Here is a 22,668-nt window from a genome sequence, read left to right as displayed (position 1 = left end):
ACACCATCGCCATGGCCGCCGCTTGAGTTCTGGTGGCCAACCGAAGGTGCACATTTTCAGCTGACCTCTTTGGCAAGTAAACACGATCTTTTTGTTTGTTTTTAAAACTACTGAACAACGAATGTTTTTTCATCGGAGAAAACCAAATTCGGCAGTTCGCCACATTCGGTCAAGCGAAGCAACTCTTTAGCTCTTTTGAGTCTATTTTCTTTCAGTTGCGGTATAAGTTCTTGCACTTTTTGGAATTTCATAAGCTTTACCCTGAGCTCATTTTTCAATATTTGCCGAATGGAATATTGCAATATGTTCAGCTCACGAGCCATTTTTCGGCCACTGTGACGCAGGTTTCGATCGAGTCGCTTCTTTACTTTTCGAATCATTTCTGCTGATGTTGCTGTTTTCTTCCCTCCTCTTCCTTGATGTCGGGCTACGCTACCAGTATCACGGTAACAAGCGATGGTACGAGATACAAAAGTTTTATTCACATTTAAATGCTGGAGTGCTCTAACGATAGCCACTTGTGGTTTTCCAGCCAAATATAAAGTAATCTCACTATCACGCTTGAATTCCATCACGAATAACTTTTTTTCTGGAAAATTCTCACCAAAATGCTTTTGTACGCTTGTAAACAATATAATGAGCTGTCACTGGAATAATTTTAACAGATGTCGGACGAGTGGCTTAGAAATGACAGCAGTCTGAAGTTGTGTGCAGTTTTTTCATCTCACTCTGTATAGGTTCCATTAAGACTTAGTGCATCTCAATATTTCCATCAAAGATCTGTTATGAAGACGATAGAGAGTGAAGATGACATATATATGCGAACATTTTTTGGTATCTCACCCACAAAGGGTCACAATTTTCAATACTTTTATCTGTCATAACTTGCGATTCTTTACAACTTGCTATATCTAAATATATGTCTCTCAACCAGAAACCTGAGATGATTATGGAATTTATGATTTCGTATAAAATTGGAGAAAAATTTTCGATTTTCTTGTAATTGTGCCCAAACCAATATTTTTATTTGAATTAGATCAAGTATGAAAATAGAAAACTTCGGTCGACTATATGTGGTACCTCACGCACACTTTCTAAAAATTATCACATACCTCATATAAAATGAAGGAAGCAGTCGATATAGTCCAAACCTGGCACGTCGCAAATATTTATATCATATTTATTTAGCTGCTGTGCGAGATTGACAAAATAGACCCATTCCTTCGGAACCTACTCCCTAGAGGCTGAATAATTTGAAAAATCATAACAAAAATCAAAATATATTTAAATAATCGAATATAGGCTGAGGGTATACATACATCTGTCGGCAAAACCGACTGATACTATTTTACTTGTCTTTTTTATTTTTTGTTATTTTAAAATTGTAAAATTAAATAATCTTCAGCTTTTATAAGATTTTCTATTTTTAGCCTAATTTCCCTTTTGCTTTTGCCTAATTTTAATTTCAATATTACTTCAATATCCCCAGTCATTGCTCTCTTTTTGACAATTAATCAAATTAGCTTCCTCATAAACATTCCTTATCGCATTTCTTTGCAGAACTTCTATTCTTTGTCTATTTGGCCATGCCCTCTGTCTATTACTAATCAAACAAATGGGGGAAGTCTTCCCATTAACATACATACATACGACAGTATGTACAAATGTCTGAAGATTAGTGCATCGAACGACATACATACATACATACACTCACAATTGAAACGTGATAAATTCATTGAATCCGAACACCCATGAAATCATTGAAAAGAACTCGTCATCATTCATTCATTCGGCTGCTGAAAAAGTGACGTTATCGTCGTTGTTTCGTCATTTCGAGCATTTGGGGGGAATATTTTGACACATGTTGTCGCCGGTCAGCACGAAGAATTGTGATTCACATGTAAATACCGCAGGGCACCTGCAATGTATGATTAAATTAAATTTTTTTAAATATAATTTTAATAATTGTCGATGAGCTATTTATGTGATTTATGTGTATTCACGCTATCTTTAGAACGAATTGAGATATAAGGCTAAAATTCTGCATACATGCATGGTTTAAATGGGCCATGTTGGTCCATGTTTTCGGATGGCCCGACCTCCCGATATTTAGTATTTTCATGATTTTAGTGACATTATTTACCGGAATTATTTCTAATTTCATATTAAACGTTCGTAATAGGTACTGCAGTTTATGACAACAATGTTTGAATGCAGTCCACGTCTTCGTAAAGTTCCCATATAACGGTACCTCTCTATATTCGGTATTTTGATGATTTCGGCAACATTATTCGCCGGAATCGTTTCAAATTTCGTATTGGAAGATCTTAATGGGTACTACAACCTATGGAAAAAAATTCGTATACAGGTCTACGTCTTCGTGTAGTATCCATATGAAGGTACCTCCCGATATTCGGTATTTTGATGATGTTTGCGACATTTCATATAACGGGTTTCATTTAAGTGATAGTTTTCGGATTTTTTTTTTAATTTTCAAGTTCCTTCCAATAGTGGAGGGTACTAAAAATTCAGCCCGGTCGAACTTGGATGTTTTTATACCCTCAGCCATATGGCTACAGAGGGTATATATCATTTGATACGGCCAAAACGTGCCTAGTCGAAATAACGGTTTTAGACCCTAGGTCTCTTTGGACCAAATCCGTTTCAGAACATTTGGAGTCGATCTAGCGATGTCCGTCCGTCCGTCTGTCTGTCTGTCTGGCTGGCTGGTGCGCACGATAACTCTCGAAGGGAGTATCCGATTTGGTCCAAACTTGGTACATCGTAATATTTTTGTCAAACTTAGATCGAGTTCGAAGATGGGCAATATAGGTCCACTCCTTCTGGTACCTTCCCCACAAAAGGTCGAAATTTGCAAAAAATTTATTCTTTGCACAGAAAGAGAAGGGAAAATCTGATGTTGCTCCAAATTTTGCAAATCCTAATATTTGCATCAGTTTTACGTTAGGTGTAAAAATGGACAATATCGGTCCACTCCTTCTGGTTCATCCCCACAAAAGGTCGAAATTTACAAATCATATATTTTTTGCACAAGAGAGAAACGATGACCCGATTTTGGTCCAACTTTGCAAATCCTAATATTTGCATCAGTGCTAGGTCTGGTCCGAAAATGGACAATATCACTCCTTCAAGTACCTTACCCACAAATGGTCAAAATTTTGTATAATTACAACTCTCATAAAATGTGATTTAAGAGTTCGATTGTCTTCAAATTTCACCCATCCCAATCATTTTATTAGTCAAGGTCTGGTGTTAAGATGGAGTAGATCGGTCCACTTCTTCTGGCACCTCACCCACAAAAGGGACACAATTTTCAATATTTTCATCTATCATAAATTGCAAAGCAACTCAGCGATTCTTTACAATTGTTATATCCATCTACTATAATTTATTTTTTTATATGTAATTAGTTTTATATATAATAATATTTATATCATATTTATTTAGGTGGGATACGAAATAGACAATATTGAACGATTCTTTCAAAACCCACTCCATAGAGGGTGAATAGGGCTGAGGGTATACATCTGTCGGCAAAACCGACCGATACTTTTTTACTTGTTTTTAACTATTAGAGCCTTTGTGGAAAAGTCTTACATTATTACAAGCAAGTACACGCTACTTCGTCGGCGAATAGTCCTGTAAATTAGAATAGAGACCAATCTCCCTCTTCGATTGTCAACTCTATTCAGTTTTCAGTGAGAAAAGAATACAACCGCTTTGCTTGGGTGTAGATTCAATTCTATTTTGGATCCTGCTCGGGGGATCAATGTTTTTAATGATAAGAATAGAGTCCAATTTCCCTCTTCGATTGTCAACTCTATTCCGTTATCGGCTCGACTGGAGCAATATTTAGTGAGAAAAGAAACACGACCAAATGGTTTGGGTGTTATTTCAATTCTTAGTATTTGGCTCGAAGTACCAGTCCACCTTAAAATTTTATATTTGTTCCAATATTTCTCCGTCCTCGACCTCAACAGTGTTCCCAAATAAGTACCATTTATAGTACGCATTTGCAAAACGATCACCAGATGTCAATATCAAAATTCAGGATTTCGGCTCTTTAATCTCCCCCATTACCAAATTTAATACCATTTACTACACATTTTTAAAACAATCTCCCTATCTCAATCCCAGATACCAACAGTGACCTCAATATCAAAATTCAGGATTTCGGCTCTTTACTCTCCCCCATTACCAAATTTAGCACCAATTAGTACAATTACAGTACGCATATCCAAAACCAGCCCTTTCTCTCAAACACAGACACCAACAGTGACATCCATATCAAATTTCAGGACTTCAGCTCTACTCCTTCACCCAATGCCAAATGTAGTACCATGTAGTACTTCTCGTACTTTTTAGTACACATTTCAAAAACCATCTCCATATCTCTATCCCACATACCACATGAGATCTCAATGTCAAATTTCAGGATTCAAGCTCCTTTCCCTTCACTCAATACCCAATTTAGTAACACTTAGTACTTTTCGAACAATTTTAGTAGGCATATCCAAAATCACCTCCACAACTTAACCACAGACACCAACGGTGATATCTATATCAGATTTTAGGATTTCAGCTGTATTCCTTCACCGAATACCAAATTTAGTATCAAATTTCAGAATTCCAGTTTTATCCCTTCACCAAAAAGAAAAAAACAATTTAGTAACATTTAGTACTTTTCGAATAATTATGGTACACTTTTTCAAATCCACCTCAATATCATAACCACAGACACCACAAATTTCAGGATTTCAGCTGTATTCCTCCACCGAATACCAAATTTAGTACCATTTTGTAATTTCCGTGCAAGTATAGGACGCATTTCTAAACCTCCGCCAAACTCATTCCATAACTAATCTAAATATCAAATTCCAGAATTGTATCTCTATCCCTGCAAGCAATGCAAAATTTAGTACCATTTAGTACTTTTCGTACAATTATGGTACACATTTCCGAAACCACCTCCATATGTCCAGGCTACACGTGAACAGCGATCCTAATACCAAATGACAGATTTCAAGCAGTATCATTCACCCAATACCAAATTGTACCAGCAATATAGTTCTATTTAGTACTTTTCGTGCACTTCTAGTACACATTAGTACCATTAGGTACTTTTCGAACAAATATAGGACACATTTCAAAATCATCGCCAAATATCATCATTTAGTACAGTTCGCACATTTAGCACACATTTGTATAACTATCTTCATATATCAAACTTACTTTCCAATTTTGATTTCCGTACCAAATTTCCAGTTTTAAGCTCTGTCCGTTCACATGATAGCTAATGGTACCATTTTAGAACTTTTCGTAATCTTAAAGTTCGAATTTCCAAAAGGCCTATCCTGCACTCCACCAGTGACTCTCATTCCAAATTTCAGTATTCCAGCTCATTTCGTTTGTCTAATATAAAGTATTCAATTTTTGGAACGTTTTAGTACTTCTTTGAGTACGTATTAAAAAAAAAAACAGTCTTATCACGCGCCTAGGCTTACCCTCGTGCAAAATTTCAAGAGCTGTTTCGTCTGGGATCAACGTCCCTCGATCCGTCAGTTAGTTATCTCACTATTCTTTTTTTATAATCTCAGCCATATAGCTAGAGAGTGTATATATCATTTGATGCGGTTAAGATGAGTCTACTCGAAATAAGGGACAAAATCCGTTTCAGGACATTTGAAGTCGACCTAGCGATGTCCGGCCTTACTGACTAGTACGAACGATTACCCTGGAAGGGAGTATCCGATTTGGTCCAAACTTGGTACATCGTAATATTATTATCAAAATTAGATCGAGTTCGGAGATAGGCAATATCGGTTTACTCCTTCTGGTACCTCCCGCACAAAAAGTCGAAATTTAAAAAAAAAAACATTTTATTGCACCTAAAGAGAAAGAATAATCGGATTTTGCTTCAACTTTGCAAATTCTAATATTTGCATCAGTGCTAGGTCAGATGCGAAAATGGACAATATCGGTCAACTCCATCAAGTACCTCCCACACAACGGGTCAAATTTTTGAATAATCATAACACTTATAAAATGCGAAATAAAATTAAATTAAAATTAACATCCGATTCCATTCAAACTTGGCAAATTTCAATATTTCCATCAGCATAAGATCTGTTATAAAGGTGGTAGAGATCGAGCCATTCCTTGTGGTACCTCCCCCACAAACGGTCAAAGTTGTGAATAACAGAAACGATTATAAAATCCGAAATAATCATCTTGTTCTCTTTAAATTTCGCACATGCCATTATGTTTACTAAAACAAGATTTGCTGTGAAAATGGGATATATCTGCGTATTCCTTCTGGTACCTCCCCGACAAAGGGTTCACAATTTTGAAAAACAAAACGCTCTTAAATCGCAAAATAAGCATTCAACTCTCTTCAAACGTCGCACATCCAAACATTTTTGTTAATGCGAACCCCTTCTGGTACCTCATCAAAAAAGTGTCACAATTTCCAATACTTATATCTGTCATAACTTGCGAATCAAGTCGGTGTTACTATAGAATTAGGTATATCTAAATATTTCTCTTAACCAAAAATCTGATATGAATATGAAATTTATCGGAATTTATAATTTCTTATAAAATTGGATACGAATGTTCGATTTCCTTTAAATTTTGCACATACCAATATTTTTATCTGTATTAGATGAAGGGGAATATTTCGGTCCACTATATCTGGTATCTGGCGTATTTCCAATTTTTTCAAAAATTTCCATATCTCATATAAAGTATATTAAGTATACTATATAGTCCAAATATGGTACGTGGTAATCTTTATATCAGACTTAGGTTAGATATGAGTTGGACAATATTGGCCAACTGCTTCGGAACCTCCCCCATAAAGGGTCAACAGTTAGAATAATCATAACTCAAGGCTGGGGGTATATATCTGTCGGTAAAAGCGACTGATATTATTTGACTTATTTTAAGTATTACTGACTACACCTTTTTGAGTTTCTGGTAGAAATTACTGAGTAATCTTAATTTCCAAAAAAGAACCAGTAAAAAAAAGTCCTAAAGTCGTGCGAGGCCGACTTTATGATACCCTACACCACTTTACTAATTTAGAAAAGCTCCGCATAACAATTAAAAGTTTTTATGGGAGAATTCAATCATACACGCCATGATTATGATTATAATTTAAAGTTCAAAGGACTAAATATGCCGAAGCATTTGTATCTATTAAATTCGGATTTGTATTGCCCACTTGGTGTAAAATTAATTTGAAATCGGCAAAATATATATATATATATATATATATATATGGGAGCTATATCCAAATCTAAACCGATCTCGATAAAATTAAAAAAATAGATATTTCTGAGCTGAGGACAAAAATAACAAATCGGATGAACAATATATATAAGAGCTATAGCTATATCTGAACCGATCTTCACCAAATTTGACATACTAGCTTCTAGACTCAATTCGGTCGTAAGTGACAAATTTCATACCATTTGGGCAAATATTAGACGCTTGGTGCACAATAAAAGATAAATCGACGAAGTTATGTATAGGAGATATATCCAAATCTGAACCGATCTCGATAAAATTTAGCAAATGTATTTCTGAGCTGCATTTGATATATTTCCCCAAATATTGTTGTTACAGAGTGCATATTACGGCTGCGGAGGACAAACATAACAAATCGGATGAACAATATATATGGGAGCTATAGCTATACCTGAACCGATTTCGGTCAAATTTGGCATACTTATTTTCAGGTCCAATCTGATCGTACGTGCAAAATTCCATACTATTCGGGCTTATATTACACGTTTGGCGCATAATAAAATGGAAATCGGACGAAGATATATATGGGAGCTATATCTAAATGTTTACCGATTATCTCCAATTTCAATAGGGTTCGTCCTTGGGCCAAACAAATGATTTGTGCAAATTTTCATTGTTTACAAAAATACATGGACAGACGGACGGACGGACATGCATAAATCGACTCAAAATGTGATTCTATGCAGATCATCAAAAGGAACTATGGGTCTATCTACTTTCCTTTTGCCTGTTACAAACAAATGCACAAAGACATAATACCCTTACCACTATGTGGTGTAGGTTATAATTATTTAAAAAAACAAACGTTGGCTGAGGGTATACTTCTGTCGGCAAAACCGACTGATACTTTTGGATTTGTTTAAATATTATATAATAATGTTGCTTTTAATATATTTTTTTAAAATATGACTGACTACAATTTTTTGAGTTTCTCGTAGCTGAGAATTGAATTTCCAAAAAAGAAAAAGCTCATTGACCTTTTATTGAATAAATATTTACTTGGCGTATCTTACGACTTTACAGGTACTATCTCAAAAGGCAGACATTTGATTTCGATTTTCATGAACACTTGACGGGAGTGCTAATTGACTGACTGATGGATTAACCTCAAGTGAGTGCTCACCACTCCTCCGATGTTTACACTCTGGCCACTTCTTTAAATTCAACAAATAAAAGCAGCTATGGGCGGTCGATCGGTCGTTGACTTTCCAAATAAAATACCAGACAATTGAACATATCATCATCGTCATGATCGCATAGATATGCCATATATGGTTCTTATAATTGAAAAACAAATCTCTTTTTTGTTGGCATTCACACTTCCAGATTAATAATGACAGCCAATGGACAAGTGAAAAAAAAACTACTCCAAATAATCTTCTTAATTCGGATTTGAATGTAGCTGGGATTTAAGTTAATTCGTCTTCTTGTCACAGACAACAATGCAGCCAGGCATTTTCCAGTGGAATATCCCATGCCTTTGGAATTTGTTGTAATTTTCAAAAAAATTTAAAAAAAAAACAATGCAAATGAACTTCACAAACAATTATACGACCCCGCATTTTTTCTATAATTTCCGAATTAAATTATTTATTTTTTTCTCTTCGATGTTGTTGCTATTCCTTTTAATATTTGCGTGGTCGTGGTCGTCGTTGTTGTGATGACGTTTTTCTATACTCGGCATTAATTCATTCATCTCTCCTCCATTGTCTACACGTTAATTTCCTTATTAATTTCTTCTCAGGCACTCAGCAATTGTTTCAATGGCCACTGCAGCTGCAGCTAAAGCAGCAGACCCCCAAGCACATTGAACCACGACCCTCATGCCATGTTGTTGTAGGCGTTATGAATCTGCTGCTAATTAATTGAATTACATCTCCAAACATATTTTACGAGTGTAGACGGAGTCTAGCATCCTCTCAGACAGATACAAACAGAAATACATGCATATGTGTATGTATGTAATTAAATTAGTTACAAAGAGATTCCATCTCGACTATGATGAGGGTAGATTAGAGTTCAAATACAAAGTTGAGAGACAATATCCAAATTACTATCAATTTGATATGTAAATTGAGGGTGTGTTCGAAAGACAGTACAATAACATTTTTTGATCTGAAAACAAGTAAAAAGCAGTAAGTTCGGCCTGGCCGATCCACGATTTGGAACGAATTCGGAAAATTTCAAGAAAATAAAATCCCTTGCAAATTCTGTTAAAATCTTAAAAATTTCCGAATATAGCCGTTCTATTCGGGTTTGTACGAAGACGTGGACCTGCATGGGCAACTTTTGTCATAGGCCATTACAATATTCAAATACGAAACTTGAAAAAAAAAAATCCGTTGAGTAGTGTAGCTAAAATCATCAAAATACCGCATATAGGGAGGTACCGATACATGGGGGCTATACAAAAGACCTGGGCCTGCATAAACAATTTTCCGTCACAGGCTGTAGTACCCATTAGGAGCTTGAAATACAAAATGTGAAACAATTCTATTGAATATTGTACCCAAAATCGTCAAAATACCGAATATTGGAAGGTACCGATATATGGGGGCTATACGAAGACCTGGACCTGCATAAACAATTTTCTGTCACAGGCTGTAGTACCTAATAGGAACTTCAAAGACGAAATTTGAAACAACTACGGGGTATATTGTATCCAAAATCGTCAAAATACCGAATATAGGGAGGTACCGATATATGGGGGAAACCAAAGACCTGGGCCTGCATAAACCATTTTCCGTCACAGGCTGTAGTACCTAATAGGAACTTCAATTACGAAATTTCAAACAATTTAGGAGAATATTGTACCTAAAATCGTCAAAATGCGGAATATTGGGAGGTACCGTTTTTTTAGGCTATATGAAGACGTGGGCCTACTGACGCAATTTTTTGTCATGGGTTGTAGTAACCATTATAAACTTAAAATACGAAGTTTGAAACAATTATGGTTAATATTGTACCTAAAGTACCGAATGCAGGGAGATACCGATATATATGGGTGCTATACGAGATCGTGGTCCTGCATTGAAAATTTTCTGTCAAAGGCTGTAGTTCCCATTAGGAACTTAAAATACCAAATTTGAAACAATTCCCGTGAATATTGTACCTAAAATCGTCAAAAGAATTGTATGCTGATCAAGAATATACCTACTTTGTGGGGTCTAAAATGTATATTTCGAGGTGTTACAAACTGAATGAGAAACGTATACCCTCCATACTATGGTGGAGGGTATTATTAGTTAATGGTAACACAATATGCCCTTGGTTTGAGAAATATTTTAATGAGAAGAAATTGGGATTTTCTGAAATTATGTTAGGTTCAATGTACAAATGTTACACAGTAACGGCAATAAAAATTGCACACCCCGATGAAGCAAACTTCCCCCCCCCCCCCCCCACTGGATTTTTTTGGGAATAATTGTTAATACTTTTTCCAACAAAATCATTTTCCATGTGGTAATAGACGAATTTGCTTTGAGAAGGGAGAACTGTTATTATGGAATATGTCGGTCCAGTCCTTCTGGTACCTCTTCCTCAAAGGGTCAAAACTTTGAATAATTATATCACTTATATTATGCGAAATAAGCATCCGATTCTCTTCAAATTTCACACATCTTATTATTTCTACAAGCACAAGATCAGCTGTCGATATGGAATATATCGGTCCAACCCCCATATAATGGTACCTCCCGATATTTGGTATTTTGATGATTTTAGGGACTGTAATCACTGGAATTGTTTCATATTTTTTATTTGAAGTTCGTAACGGATACTACAGGCTATGACAGAAAATAGTCTGTGCAGGTCTACGTCTTTGTTTATCCCCCCATATAACGGTACCTCCCTATATTCATCATTTTGATGATTTTAGCGACATTACTCACCTAATTATACCCTACACCACAAGGTGGTAAGGGTATTATGTCTTTGTGCATTTGTTTGTAACAGGCAAAAGGAAACGAGATAGACCCATAGTTCCTTTTGATGATCTGCATAGAATCACTTTCTGAGTTGATATATGCATGTCAGTCCGTCTGTCCATGTATTCTTGTGAACAAAATCCTGGTCGCATTTATTATCTGATTGAGATGAAATTTTCCAAACAACATTTGTTTGGCCTAAGGACGAACCCTATTGAAATTGGAGATAATCGGTAAAAATTTAGATATAGCTCCCATATATTACCTTTATTGTGCACCAAACGTGTATTATCAGCCAGAATATTATGGAATTTTGCACATACAATCAAAATAGGCCTGAAAATAAGTATGCCAAATTTGATTGAAATCGGTTCAGATATAGCTATAGCTCCCATATATATTGTTCATCCGATTTGTTGTTTTTGTCCTCTGCAGCTGTAATATGCACTCTGTAACAACAATATTTGGGGAAATCTATCAAATACAGCTCAGAAATACCTTTGCAAAATTTTATCGAGCTCGGTTCAGACTTGGATATAGCTCCCTTATATAACTTCGTCCGATTTACCTTTTATTGTGCACCAAACGTCTAATATGGGATGGAATTTGGCACATACGACCGAATTGAGTCTAGAAGCTAGTATGTCAAATTTGGTGAAGATCGGTTCAGATATAGCTATAGCTCCCATATATACTGTTCATCCGATTTGTTATATTTGTTACCCACAGCCGTAATATGCACTCCGTAACAACGATATTCAGGGAAATATATCAAATACAGCTCAGAAATATCTTTGCCAAATTTTATCGAGATCGGTTCAGATTTGGATATAGCTCCCATATATATATTTTGCCGATTTCAAATTAATTGTGCACCAAATGTGCAATACAAGTCCCAATTTAAAATATACAATTGCTTCGGCACATTTAGTCCTCTGAATTTTAAATTATAATTATAACCATAGGGTGTATGATTGAATTCTCCCATAAAAACTTTCAATTGTAATGTGGAGCTCAACTAAATTAGCAAAGTGGTGTAGGGTATCATAAAATCGGCCCGCCCAACTTTAGGACTTTCTTTACTGGATTTTTTATTCAAGTTTAGCATTTGAGTATTGTAATGGTTTATGGAAAATGTTGCCTATGCACGGTCCAGGTCCACGTCGTCGTATAGACCCAAATATAACGGCTACATTCGGTATTTTTAAGATTTTAACAGAACTTTTAACGGATTTTATTATTTTGAAAATTGCCAAAATCGTTCGAAATTGTGGAGGGAATTTAAAGATCGGCCCGGCCGATCTTACACCTTTTTTATTTTTTTTTTTAAATTCATAATTTTTAAATTTATTTTTGAAAAGTTCCATGACTCCAAAAAATTAAACATTCAATATATTCAGGAATATTAAAAATCACTAGCGTCAAAAAAGTGTCACAAAAATTGCATAAATCAGGAGCGTGAAAAATAATTTAAGAACAAGTTTTTTTTTTAATATTTTTCACGATAGTGGCCTTTTAAAAAAATGTTTTCATGAATACTTTGCAAAAAAATCTGGAGTGCCAAACAATTTAAAAATTCACGAGTTTTTAAGAATATTTTCGAAACATCCCACAAATCCACAAACTTACAAAACTATTTCATAATTTCATAATACTGGATGGCGTTCGGTGTCGAAATTTCCCTTTGTTTCACAATGGCCAATGTTTCGATTCTTCAAATCAATATTAATTAGTCCATATTTTCACTGGATTATTCTTTCAACATTTTTAATTAATATTTAAATATTTTTTCAGATATAACTTACCATCCCATATTTGGTTAAGAAAACGAAATTATTCTTTTTTAACATCTGGCAAATTTTCGCAATTTTCACAATAACATCAGTTAATTTGCTGTCTTCAAGACACGTAAGTTATTATTTGCAGAAGCCAACTGCTGGCCTCCTCCTTAATCAACAAAAAAATAAATACAAAAATCCGATGATTAATTGTTTTGTGCCAATATTTTAAATGAATTTTTATTTATAAACAAAAAAATTCCGCCAATTTAATTTATATGTATTGGGAACAACAATAAATTCATGAGTAAAAAATTTGTTATAATTTTCTCCACCTATAACGACCCTCTTCCCCCGCCCCATCCCCTCTGACTTCTTGGCATATTACATTGATCCAAAGCAATATTTTGTGGCCAGTGGTTGATGAAATTTTTGCCATTACTCTGCACTTGTCAGTCGGCCGATGTCGGCTGGAGTCATAAATCAAGTTCGTTGGAAATTTTGTATTCCAATTTTTATCTAAAAAAAAAACAAGTCTCTTTCTTGTTTCTTCTTCTTTTCCATTTTGGCTTTCATTGCAATTTTAGTTCTCCGGCTTTCAAGTTTTGTGTAATTTACGCACACACAATGGAAATTAATTAAAAAAATATATACTTGACTTTTTGGCATATGGCCGGCCAAATGGAGATGGCCAGTCCAGTTGGTTGTTAGTGTTGGTAGTTTGGAGGGGGGGACTTTCTAGAACGGCACTTGGCCGTATTGCCTCAGCAGCAAAAACAAAATCACGTAGCATTATTTCAAAGAGTTTTTAATTTGTGCTCTGATTTCTCTGCAGAAGTACTCGAGGCATATGCGGACACACATATCTTTGTGCGTATTTTTGTAATATTCTGGTTAATAAAACAAATATTTTTGTTGGTATTTTTAAATTCCATTTTAAATGACACATATTGCGGAAATTTCATTTATACAAAAAATATTGCTGTGTAAACATTGTATTCACAAATTTCTGGCAACAACTTGAAGCTGTAAATTTTCCGCATTTTAATAAGCCCACATCAAACACATGTGTTTTTAAAAAAAAAATATAGAATTTTAAAATATTTGAAATTATTTTTTATGTCTGTGGTTAGTCTTTGAAAAAAGTATCAATCGGTTTTGCCGACAGATGTATACCCTCAGCCAATGTACATTTCTCTCTCTATATATACATATAAAACCAGTAAGAAAAGGTAAAAATTCGGGCAGGTCCGACTATATGATACCCTACACCACTATGTGTTTTTAGTAGAGCTTCCGTAACAAAAAAGTTAATATTGGGAATTTGTGTGAAGTACATCATACCAACTATGAACCTTATTTGAATGCGTATCATGGTTTTAGAGTAGTCACAATTTGGGAACTATCGATTGAATGGATTTTAAACAAATTCGACATAGGCTTTTGTATCTCTAGTGCATGATATGACTTCGATAATAATTATTTAAAATAATATTTATTGGAGCAATAGATATACCGGACCGAGTTTCACCAAATGGAAAAAACGCTTAGTATGAAACAAGTAAAAAAGCTGTAAGTTCGGCCGGGCCGAACTTTGAATTCTCTCCACCATTTAAAACGAATTTGTCAATTTTCAAAAACAATAAAATCCGTTAAAAATTCTGTTAAAATCTTAAAAATACCGAATGTAGCTATTATATTAGGGTCTATACGAAGACATGAACCTACGTAGGTAACATTTGTCATAAGCCATTACAATATTCAAATGCAGAACCCAAAAAAAATCGGTTATAATGTCGATAAAATCAAAATACGGTATATCGGGAGGTACCGTTATATGGAGGCTATAGTAAGACGTGGACCTGCACAGACAATTTTTTGTCGTAGGCTATAGTATCCATTACGAACTTCAAATATCAAATTTGAAACAATTCTGGTGAAAAATGTCCCTAAAATCATTAAAATACCGAATATCGGGAGTTGCGTTATATTGGGGGCTTGATGAAGAGGTGGACCTGCACAGACAATTTTCTGTCTTAGGCTGTAGTATCCATTATGAGCTTTAAATACCAAATTTGAAACAATTCCGGTGAATAAATTCGCTAAAATCATCAAAATACCGAATATCGGGAGGTACCGTTATATGGGGGCTATACGAAGACGTGGACCTGCACGAACAATTTTCTGTCTTAGGCTGTAGCATACATTACGAACTTTAAATAACAAATTTGAAACTATTTCGGTGAAAAATGTCGCTAAAATCATCAAAATACTGAAAATAGGGAGGTACCATTATATGGGGGCAATACCAAAACGTGGACCTACATGGTCCATTTACCACCAAAAGTCCTGCAGACGTAATATACATTTGAGTAAAATTGTATCAACTTACTTCAATTCGTTCGGAAGCTAGAGTGATTTCCACAGACGGATGGACGGACGGACATCGCTATGGAATTGACATAGAATTTTATGCTGATCAGGAATATATATACTTTGTGGGGTCTAAATGAATATTTCGAGGTGTTACAAATGAAATGACAAATTTAACCTAGAACCGTTGCACTAGGGCCAATCTCAGTGCGCAGACGTGTGATAAGGCAGAGTTTTTTGAAATTAGTGCTAAACAGGTAGGCCTATGATAAGACTGTGTTTTTCGAAATTAGTGCTAAAAGGGTACGATAAGTACTAAAATGTACTAAAAACAAATAAATTGTATTGGACAATTAAAATGAGCTAAAATTCTGAAATTTGAAACGAAAATCACTGATGGAGTGCAGGATAGATGTACCAAAGGATTTTCGGAAATTCGAACTTTAAGTTTACGAAAAATTATAAAATGGTACTAAAATTCTAAAATGGTACCATTTGGTGATGTGTGAACGGATAGAGCCAAAAACTTGAAATTTGGCATTAGAATCAAGATGGGAAAGTAAGTTTGATATATGAAGGTGGTCTCAGAAAAGTGTACTAAATGTCAAATGTTACTAAATTTGGAACAGTTTGGTTATTGGTGATCAGATGAACCTGGAATTTTGAAATTTTGTATTGGGCTCTCAGTAGGATGATAAGTTTGTGATAAAGAGGTGGTTTTTGTAATGTGTACTACAAGTTCAAAAAGTTCTAGATAGGTATACACTTGGTACCATTTGGTATTGAGTCAAAAGATAGTGCTTGAAAACTTACATTTCGTATTAGGGTCACTGTTCATGTGCAGCCTGAACATATGAAGATAGTTTTGGAAATGTGTACTTGTACGAAAAGTACTAAGTGGTACTAAATTGGGTTTTGGGGGAAGGGATAGGGCTGGAATCCTTAAATTTGGTATCTGGAATTGAGAGAAGGAGGGGGTTTTGAAAATATATGCTATAATTGTGCGAAAAGTACTATATAGTACTAAATTTGGCACTATTTGGTATTAGGTGATAAGATAGTGTCAGAAAGCTGAAATTTGGTATTAGGGTCGCTTTTCATGTGTAGCCAGGACATATGGAGATGGTTTCGGAAATGTGTACTATAATTGTACGAAAAATTGAGAATGGTACCATGTTTGGTGTTGGGGGATAAAACTCTGAAATTTGATATTTCGATTATTGATGGTATATGCTTTTGAAATTTTGAAGGTGGTTTGGAAATGCGTCCTATATGTAAACAAAAAGTACTAAATTTAGTATTAGGTGAAGGGATAGAGATATAATTCTGAAATTTGATATTAAGATCTGTTGGTATTTGGAATTGAGATATAGATGTGGTTTTGGAAATGTGTACTATAATAGTACTAAATTTGATACTGGGTGAAGGAATAGAGCTGAAATCATGCAATTTGATATAGACGTCACAGTTGTTGTCTGTGGTTAATATATAGAGGTGGTTTTGGAAATATGTACTATAATTGTTCGAAAAGTACTAAATGGTACTAAATTTAGTATTGGGTTAGGGGATATAGGCAGAGCTCTGAAATTTGATATTAAGATTACTTAGGGTATCAGTGTTAGAGATTTGGCGGTGGTTTTGATATGTGTACTATAATTGTACGAAAATTACTAAATATTACTAAATTTGATATTGGGTGAAGAAATAGAGCTAAAATCTTGAAAATTAATAGGGTTTCCACTATTGGTGTCTGCGGATATGAAATGGTGGTGGTTTTGGAACTGTGTTTCATATTTGTACGAAAAATACTAAATGGTACTAAATTTGGTATTGGGTGAAGTGATAGGGCTGAAATCTTCAAATTTGATACTGAGGTCCCTGTTTGTTTGAGGTCTTTTTTTCCTGTCAACCTCTCCAAAGATTTCAATTGAGGTTCTGATACCAGTCCTTCAACAAATATCTTTGAAATATCAAATTAATAGAACCTTTGAAGATATTTATGTATCAAAAACCGTTAAAAAATTTTTTTTGTAAAAAATAATAATAAGTAATAAGAAAATTAATTAATTGCAATAGAAAAAACAATGCATTTTAATCCGAAATTTTCAAAAAACACGGAAGGGGGGAACTTGCCCCACCTCTATATTCTGGTTACTTTGCGATTTAAAAACTTTCCAAACGCCGATACACGGGTCTTCTTTTTTTTGGCTCCACTTTCATAATCTGCTGAATTTTCCCTCTAAGTATTGAAAATATTGAATTTTGTCGCACAGTGTAATAGGAATATAAAATTCATCAATTTTTGCCACTGTTACTTTTTTAGTCCTTGGTGTACATTATGATTTATACAGTTCTCGTTTTTTCTGATTTCCCCTTCAATGCATTCCCAACTCATCTTGAACAAAAATGTTAATGAGCCTCCTCAGTTGATGTAGAATTTTTAATTAATGTCTTATTAAAAATAAAATTATTCATATTTTGATCACGAAGTTTCGGAACGATATCACATTTTTGGGCACATTTCCAAAAATTGGAGTTGTGTTGGAAATCCATATATCTATAGTAAAGAGGAGACAGGAGTATGTCTGTTACACGTTTTTTAATTCAGCTGGCTTGTCAAGCAATGACAAAAATCACAGACATCAGACAGCCACTGGGCTCCAAAGGCGGAGCAAGAGACGACATGTTATTTCAATGACTACGCTGACGCCTCATTGCAAAGGGAAAACTTTCCAAGGAAAAAAAATTACGTTCCCTTACTAATTGAATTTTCTAGCAAAGGTACGAGTTACTTAACATTTACCCTCCCCTAGTTCTGGCGGGCACAATTCTTCTTCGTCTTCTTTTCCATATTACAACAATTTATCACAACTAAAATTAATTAGTTTTAATTGTAAATTAAACAAAAAGTCATTCATCCCGGCCAGCCCATCCATACATCCATTTCTTCATGTAGCCGTATGGCCACCGTCGACGGACAGGCAGACAGACATGGCGCATTGCTGAACATTTCGTCATACGTATATACGTACGCATTGCATATCATTGAATCAGTGAAGATTCAAGAACTCCAACAACAACACCAAATGTTATGTAAACGAGGGGAGTTACCCAGCAAACAGCTGTAGGAGCCAAATAACCATTTGAAAGGTAATATAAACCGACTACCTTCTACATTACCAGTAGTTTAAATATAAGGGGATATTCCATAAAAAATAGTAAAAATAAATTACTTTTCTCATTACCAAGTAATGAGTAAGGTTGGCACAAATTATACCCGTTCGACTACAACACCGAAGGTTGTGAGTTTAAGACTCGGCATCGGCAAAGGATGAAAAACATAACAAAATAAGAGAAGTTGTAAATATAAGACTGGAAACAACCCTCTCTCTTCCCCTCAATGTGACAGCGTGCAGGGTATAAGCCTTCTAGTTCAATACCAGCTGGAGACAAAACTAAAAAAGTCAATTTAAAGAAAAAAAGTATGGAAAGGTCAAAAGTCGGACGGGGCCGACTATATAATACCCTACACCACTAAGCGTGTATAGTAGATCTCTCGTAACAAAAAATATGAAACTTATTTGAATGTGTACCATGGCTATAGAGCAGTCACAGTTTGGGAACTATATCCTACTCTAAATCGATTTTCAACAAATATGACGGTGGCTCTAGCACCAAACAACATTAAACAAGTAAAAAAGCTGTAAGTTCGGTCAGGCCGAACTTTGAATACCCTCCACCATTTGGTACAAATTTGGAAATTTTCACAAAAATAAAATCCGTTAGAAATTCTGTTCAAAACTTTAAAAAAACACCGAATGTAGTCGTATATTAGGTCCATGCGACGACGTGGACGTGGAAGTTGCTTATGCAGAACTTTGACACAAGCTATTACAATATTCAAATGCGAAACTTGAAAAAAAAAACTGTTTATAATGTAGCTAAAATCTTCAAAATATAGGGAGGTACCATGGTAGTTATAAAACGTGGACCTGCACCGATAATTTTCTGGTATAGGCTTAGTATCCGTTACGAACTTCAAATATAAAATTTGATATAATTCCGGTGAATAATGTCGCTAAAATCATCAAAATACCGAATAATGGGGGGGGACCTGCGCACGCGATATTTTGTCATAGGCTGTAGCACCTCCTACGAACTTCAAATACGAAATTTGAAACAATTTCAGTAAAAATATCATTAACATACCGTACATTGGGAGGTACCGTTATATGGGGGCTATATGAAAACGTGGATCTATATGGCCCATTTAAGAACTTAACCTGCCTACCGGTAAACTACACGTGTGTTCAAAATTTTAGCCTTCCATCTCAATTCTTTCGAAAGATAGCGTGATTACAACCGACAGACAGACCGACGGACATCGCTAAATCGACCTAGAATTTTACGCTGATCTAGAATATATGTACCTTGTTGGGTCTGACATTAGTATTTCGAGGATTTACAAACGGAATGACAAAGTTAATATACACTCCATAGTATGGTGGAGGATATAAAAAATGTATCGTGGTTCTGAAAGTTTACATCGCAAAGTAACTCTACATTTTTTGAAAATTTCGGTTTAATATTCCTTGGAATTTGCTGATTTTGTTTGGCTTCGGCAACATTGCAAATAAAAACACAAGGATTTTTTTGGTTGAAAATTTAACTTTAATTCGAGTCTACAAAGGGGTCTTTATGGTCCTTTTTTGAAATCATGGTTAAAGTCAAGTCAAAATATTCCACAAAGTTGTTCGTCATAAAATTCTACTAGAATACGTCAAAAATCTAAATCTTGTCTAAATGCCAGGATAGAATTCCTTAAAACATATTTTAGGGTTGAAGATGTACTTTCTGTGACTTTATGAAAAAATCTCCTACAAAACATTATTCCAAAAGAATTAAGTCAAAGTCAAAAATATTCCCCATCAAGTTCTGTTTTAAGTTACCAAAGAAAAGAAATCTCGATTTCCACTGTATACAAAAAAAAAAATTCCAAAAAAATTTCCTAATTTTATACCCTACACCATATAGTTGCAAAGACATAAAATGGTAAAGACTAGACAAAATGCATTTTGAGCAAAAGGTTTGTGGCTATACTACCTTGAATAACAGCTCATGACAGAGGCAAGTTAATATAAAAACACAATTATACGAAAGAATGACAAATAAAAATTTGAATAATCCAAAATACTGGTTTCAAAGTTCTATTCCATATACCTTCCCAAATAATTGCATACGGTCTTAGCGGTTTAAATTGCTTAACATTGGTAACTATGTTGTTACGATATCATAACAACAGAGGCATTTTTCACAGGGTTGCCATATTTTACTCTGTCTTGTCCTATCTTTACACTTCTATGTCTTTGATAGTTGTAGGGGTTTTATGTCATTGTGCATTTGTTTGTAACATGGAGAAGCAAGCGAGATAGACCCATAGTTACTTTTGAGGATATTCATAGATTCACTTTCTGAATCGATTTATGCATGTCTGTTCGTACGTCCTTCTATACATGTATTTTTGGGAGCAAAATGCAGGACATTTGGATGAACCCTATCGAAATTGGTGAGAATCGGTTCAAATTTAGATATTGTCCCATACATATCTTCAACCGATTTTGGGATAATTGTGCAGCAAATGGTAGAGGCAAGTACAGGGTTGCCCATATTCGACGGACCCATCTGGCAACGCCATAACTTTTGACAGAGATGTCACATCGCTTAATGACATACCGCGTTTGAAGTGTCAGTCCAAGCAGATTTTAAAAAATGTGAGAAGTGCGCCTTCTAAGAACACCATTAAGCGTTTATACGAAAAATTTTCGACTGGTAAGGTTCTTTCTAATCCAAACCACGACCACGGCGATCTGCCGAGAATATCGCAGCCGTACGAGCCAGTGTTGAGAGGTCCCTAAGAACATCCCAAAAACGCCGTTCTCAGCAGTTGGGCATGGCTCGGTCCACTTTACAACGGATTATTCGCATTTGTTCCCGTACAAAATTCAATTGACGCAAAGAATGTTGCCTGCGGACAAGCCTCGTCGATTGGAATGGGCTCAAAGGGCCCAAAGGTCCGTCGAATATGGGCAACCCTGTACATCGAATTTGGAGAAAATCAGTTCAGATATAGTTATACCTCCCATATATATATTTCATCCGAATTGGGGTTTTAAGTCTCTAACATGCGTAAGATGCACTCCACAAGAACTTATAGACTTCAAAATTTCCTCCTCTATTTATACGAGATCGTATCGGATATAGCCCCCATATCTTTATCAGATATCAGGTTTATTGTCACAAATAGCTAATACCAGCAAAAATGCGCTTTTCGGTAATTCCGAATGAATTTATCCTAGAAACAAGTACTTTAAATTTTTGTGAAAATTGGTTCAGATTTTCCTCATGCGCAATATGCAATATTCCCTTACATGCGCAATATGTACTCCACAACAATTGTATTTGATACCGGGCATCAGATGCTGCTCAAAAATTCCTCTGCCAAATTGTATTCAGATTGATTTAGATTTTTACATAGCTTCGATATACACCTTCATACGATTTTACGGTTGTTGCTCACCATATAATAGATTTTTTCATATTCAACCGGATTTTACCATTTGGCGAAACCCGGTCCGGTATATCTATTGCTCTAATAAATATTTTTTAATATAATTCTTATTGAAGTCACTTCAGGCACTGCATATTTCGTTCATAGGTGGTATGATCTATTTCACATAAATCCCCAATATATATTTAGGTTACGTTGCGATGTGAATTTTCAGAAACTCCGATACCCGTGTCTTCTATTATAAGCTTTACTTTCACAATTTGCTGGAGTTTCCCTGTGATTATTTTTTCTGTTGCACAGTGTAATGGATGTGTTTGCTGGGTTGTCATGTTGTATGAGAGTCTCATAGGATTTTGGTTTATGTGTGGACCTGCTACCTTTAGTGAAATTCGTATGAAGTTGTTTTTTTTTTGCTTTAGTTTGTCTCCCTGTTTCGATCCGTTTTCTTTATGAGCTCCTGCACTTGATGTAGTAGAATATGCGTACCGGGTGAGTTACTTGCTTCACCATGCAAAACATTTATCCAATTTAACATTTTTTAAAGGAAAAGAAATGGTGGATGAGCGTATATTTCATTTTCCGATTAATGACGACTTCAATGTAACCCTATATTGCATTATTATGGATCAAATCAAAACATTCTAAAAGGGTTCTTCAATATTTCGACTGTGTAATTCTGGCCGTCATTCTA

General features: G+C 35.1%; 1 long non-coding RNA gene across 2 annotated transcripts in view; it reads right to left on the bottom strand.

Annotated features, from left to right (window-relative positions):
• The window catches only part of LOC131806511 (uncharacterized), a 28,518-nt gene that overhangs the window by 5,266 nt on the left and 584 nt on the right, over positions 1–22,668 (bottom strand). The window contains exons 2-3 of one of the 2 annotated variants that reach the window (XR_009344065.1): positions 1,715–1,918; positions 317–780 (exon numbers count right to left, since the gene is read on the bottom strand). This is a non-coding gene — a long non-coding RNA (uncharacterized LOC131806511). Of the gene's footprint in view, positions 1–316; positions 781–1,714; positions 1,919–22,668 lie in introns of those variants that run through there. The other variant, XR_009344064.1, reaches the window with a different exon arrangement.

Source organism: Musca domestica, unplaced genomic scaffold (assembly GCF_030504385.1).
Source record: "Musca domestica strain aabys unplaced genomic scaffold, Musca_domestica.polishedcontigs.V.1.1 78, whole genome shotgun sequence".
Lineage (NCBI taxonomy): Eukaryota > Metazoa > Arthropoda > Insecta > Diptera > Muscidae > Musca > Musca domestica.
The sequence above is the reverse complement of the archived record's forward strand: the minus strand, read 5'-3'. Positions and strand labels throughout refer to the sequence as shown.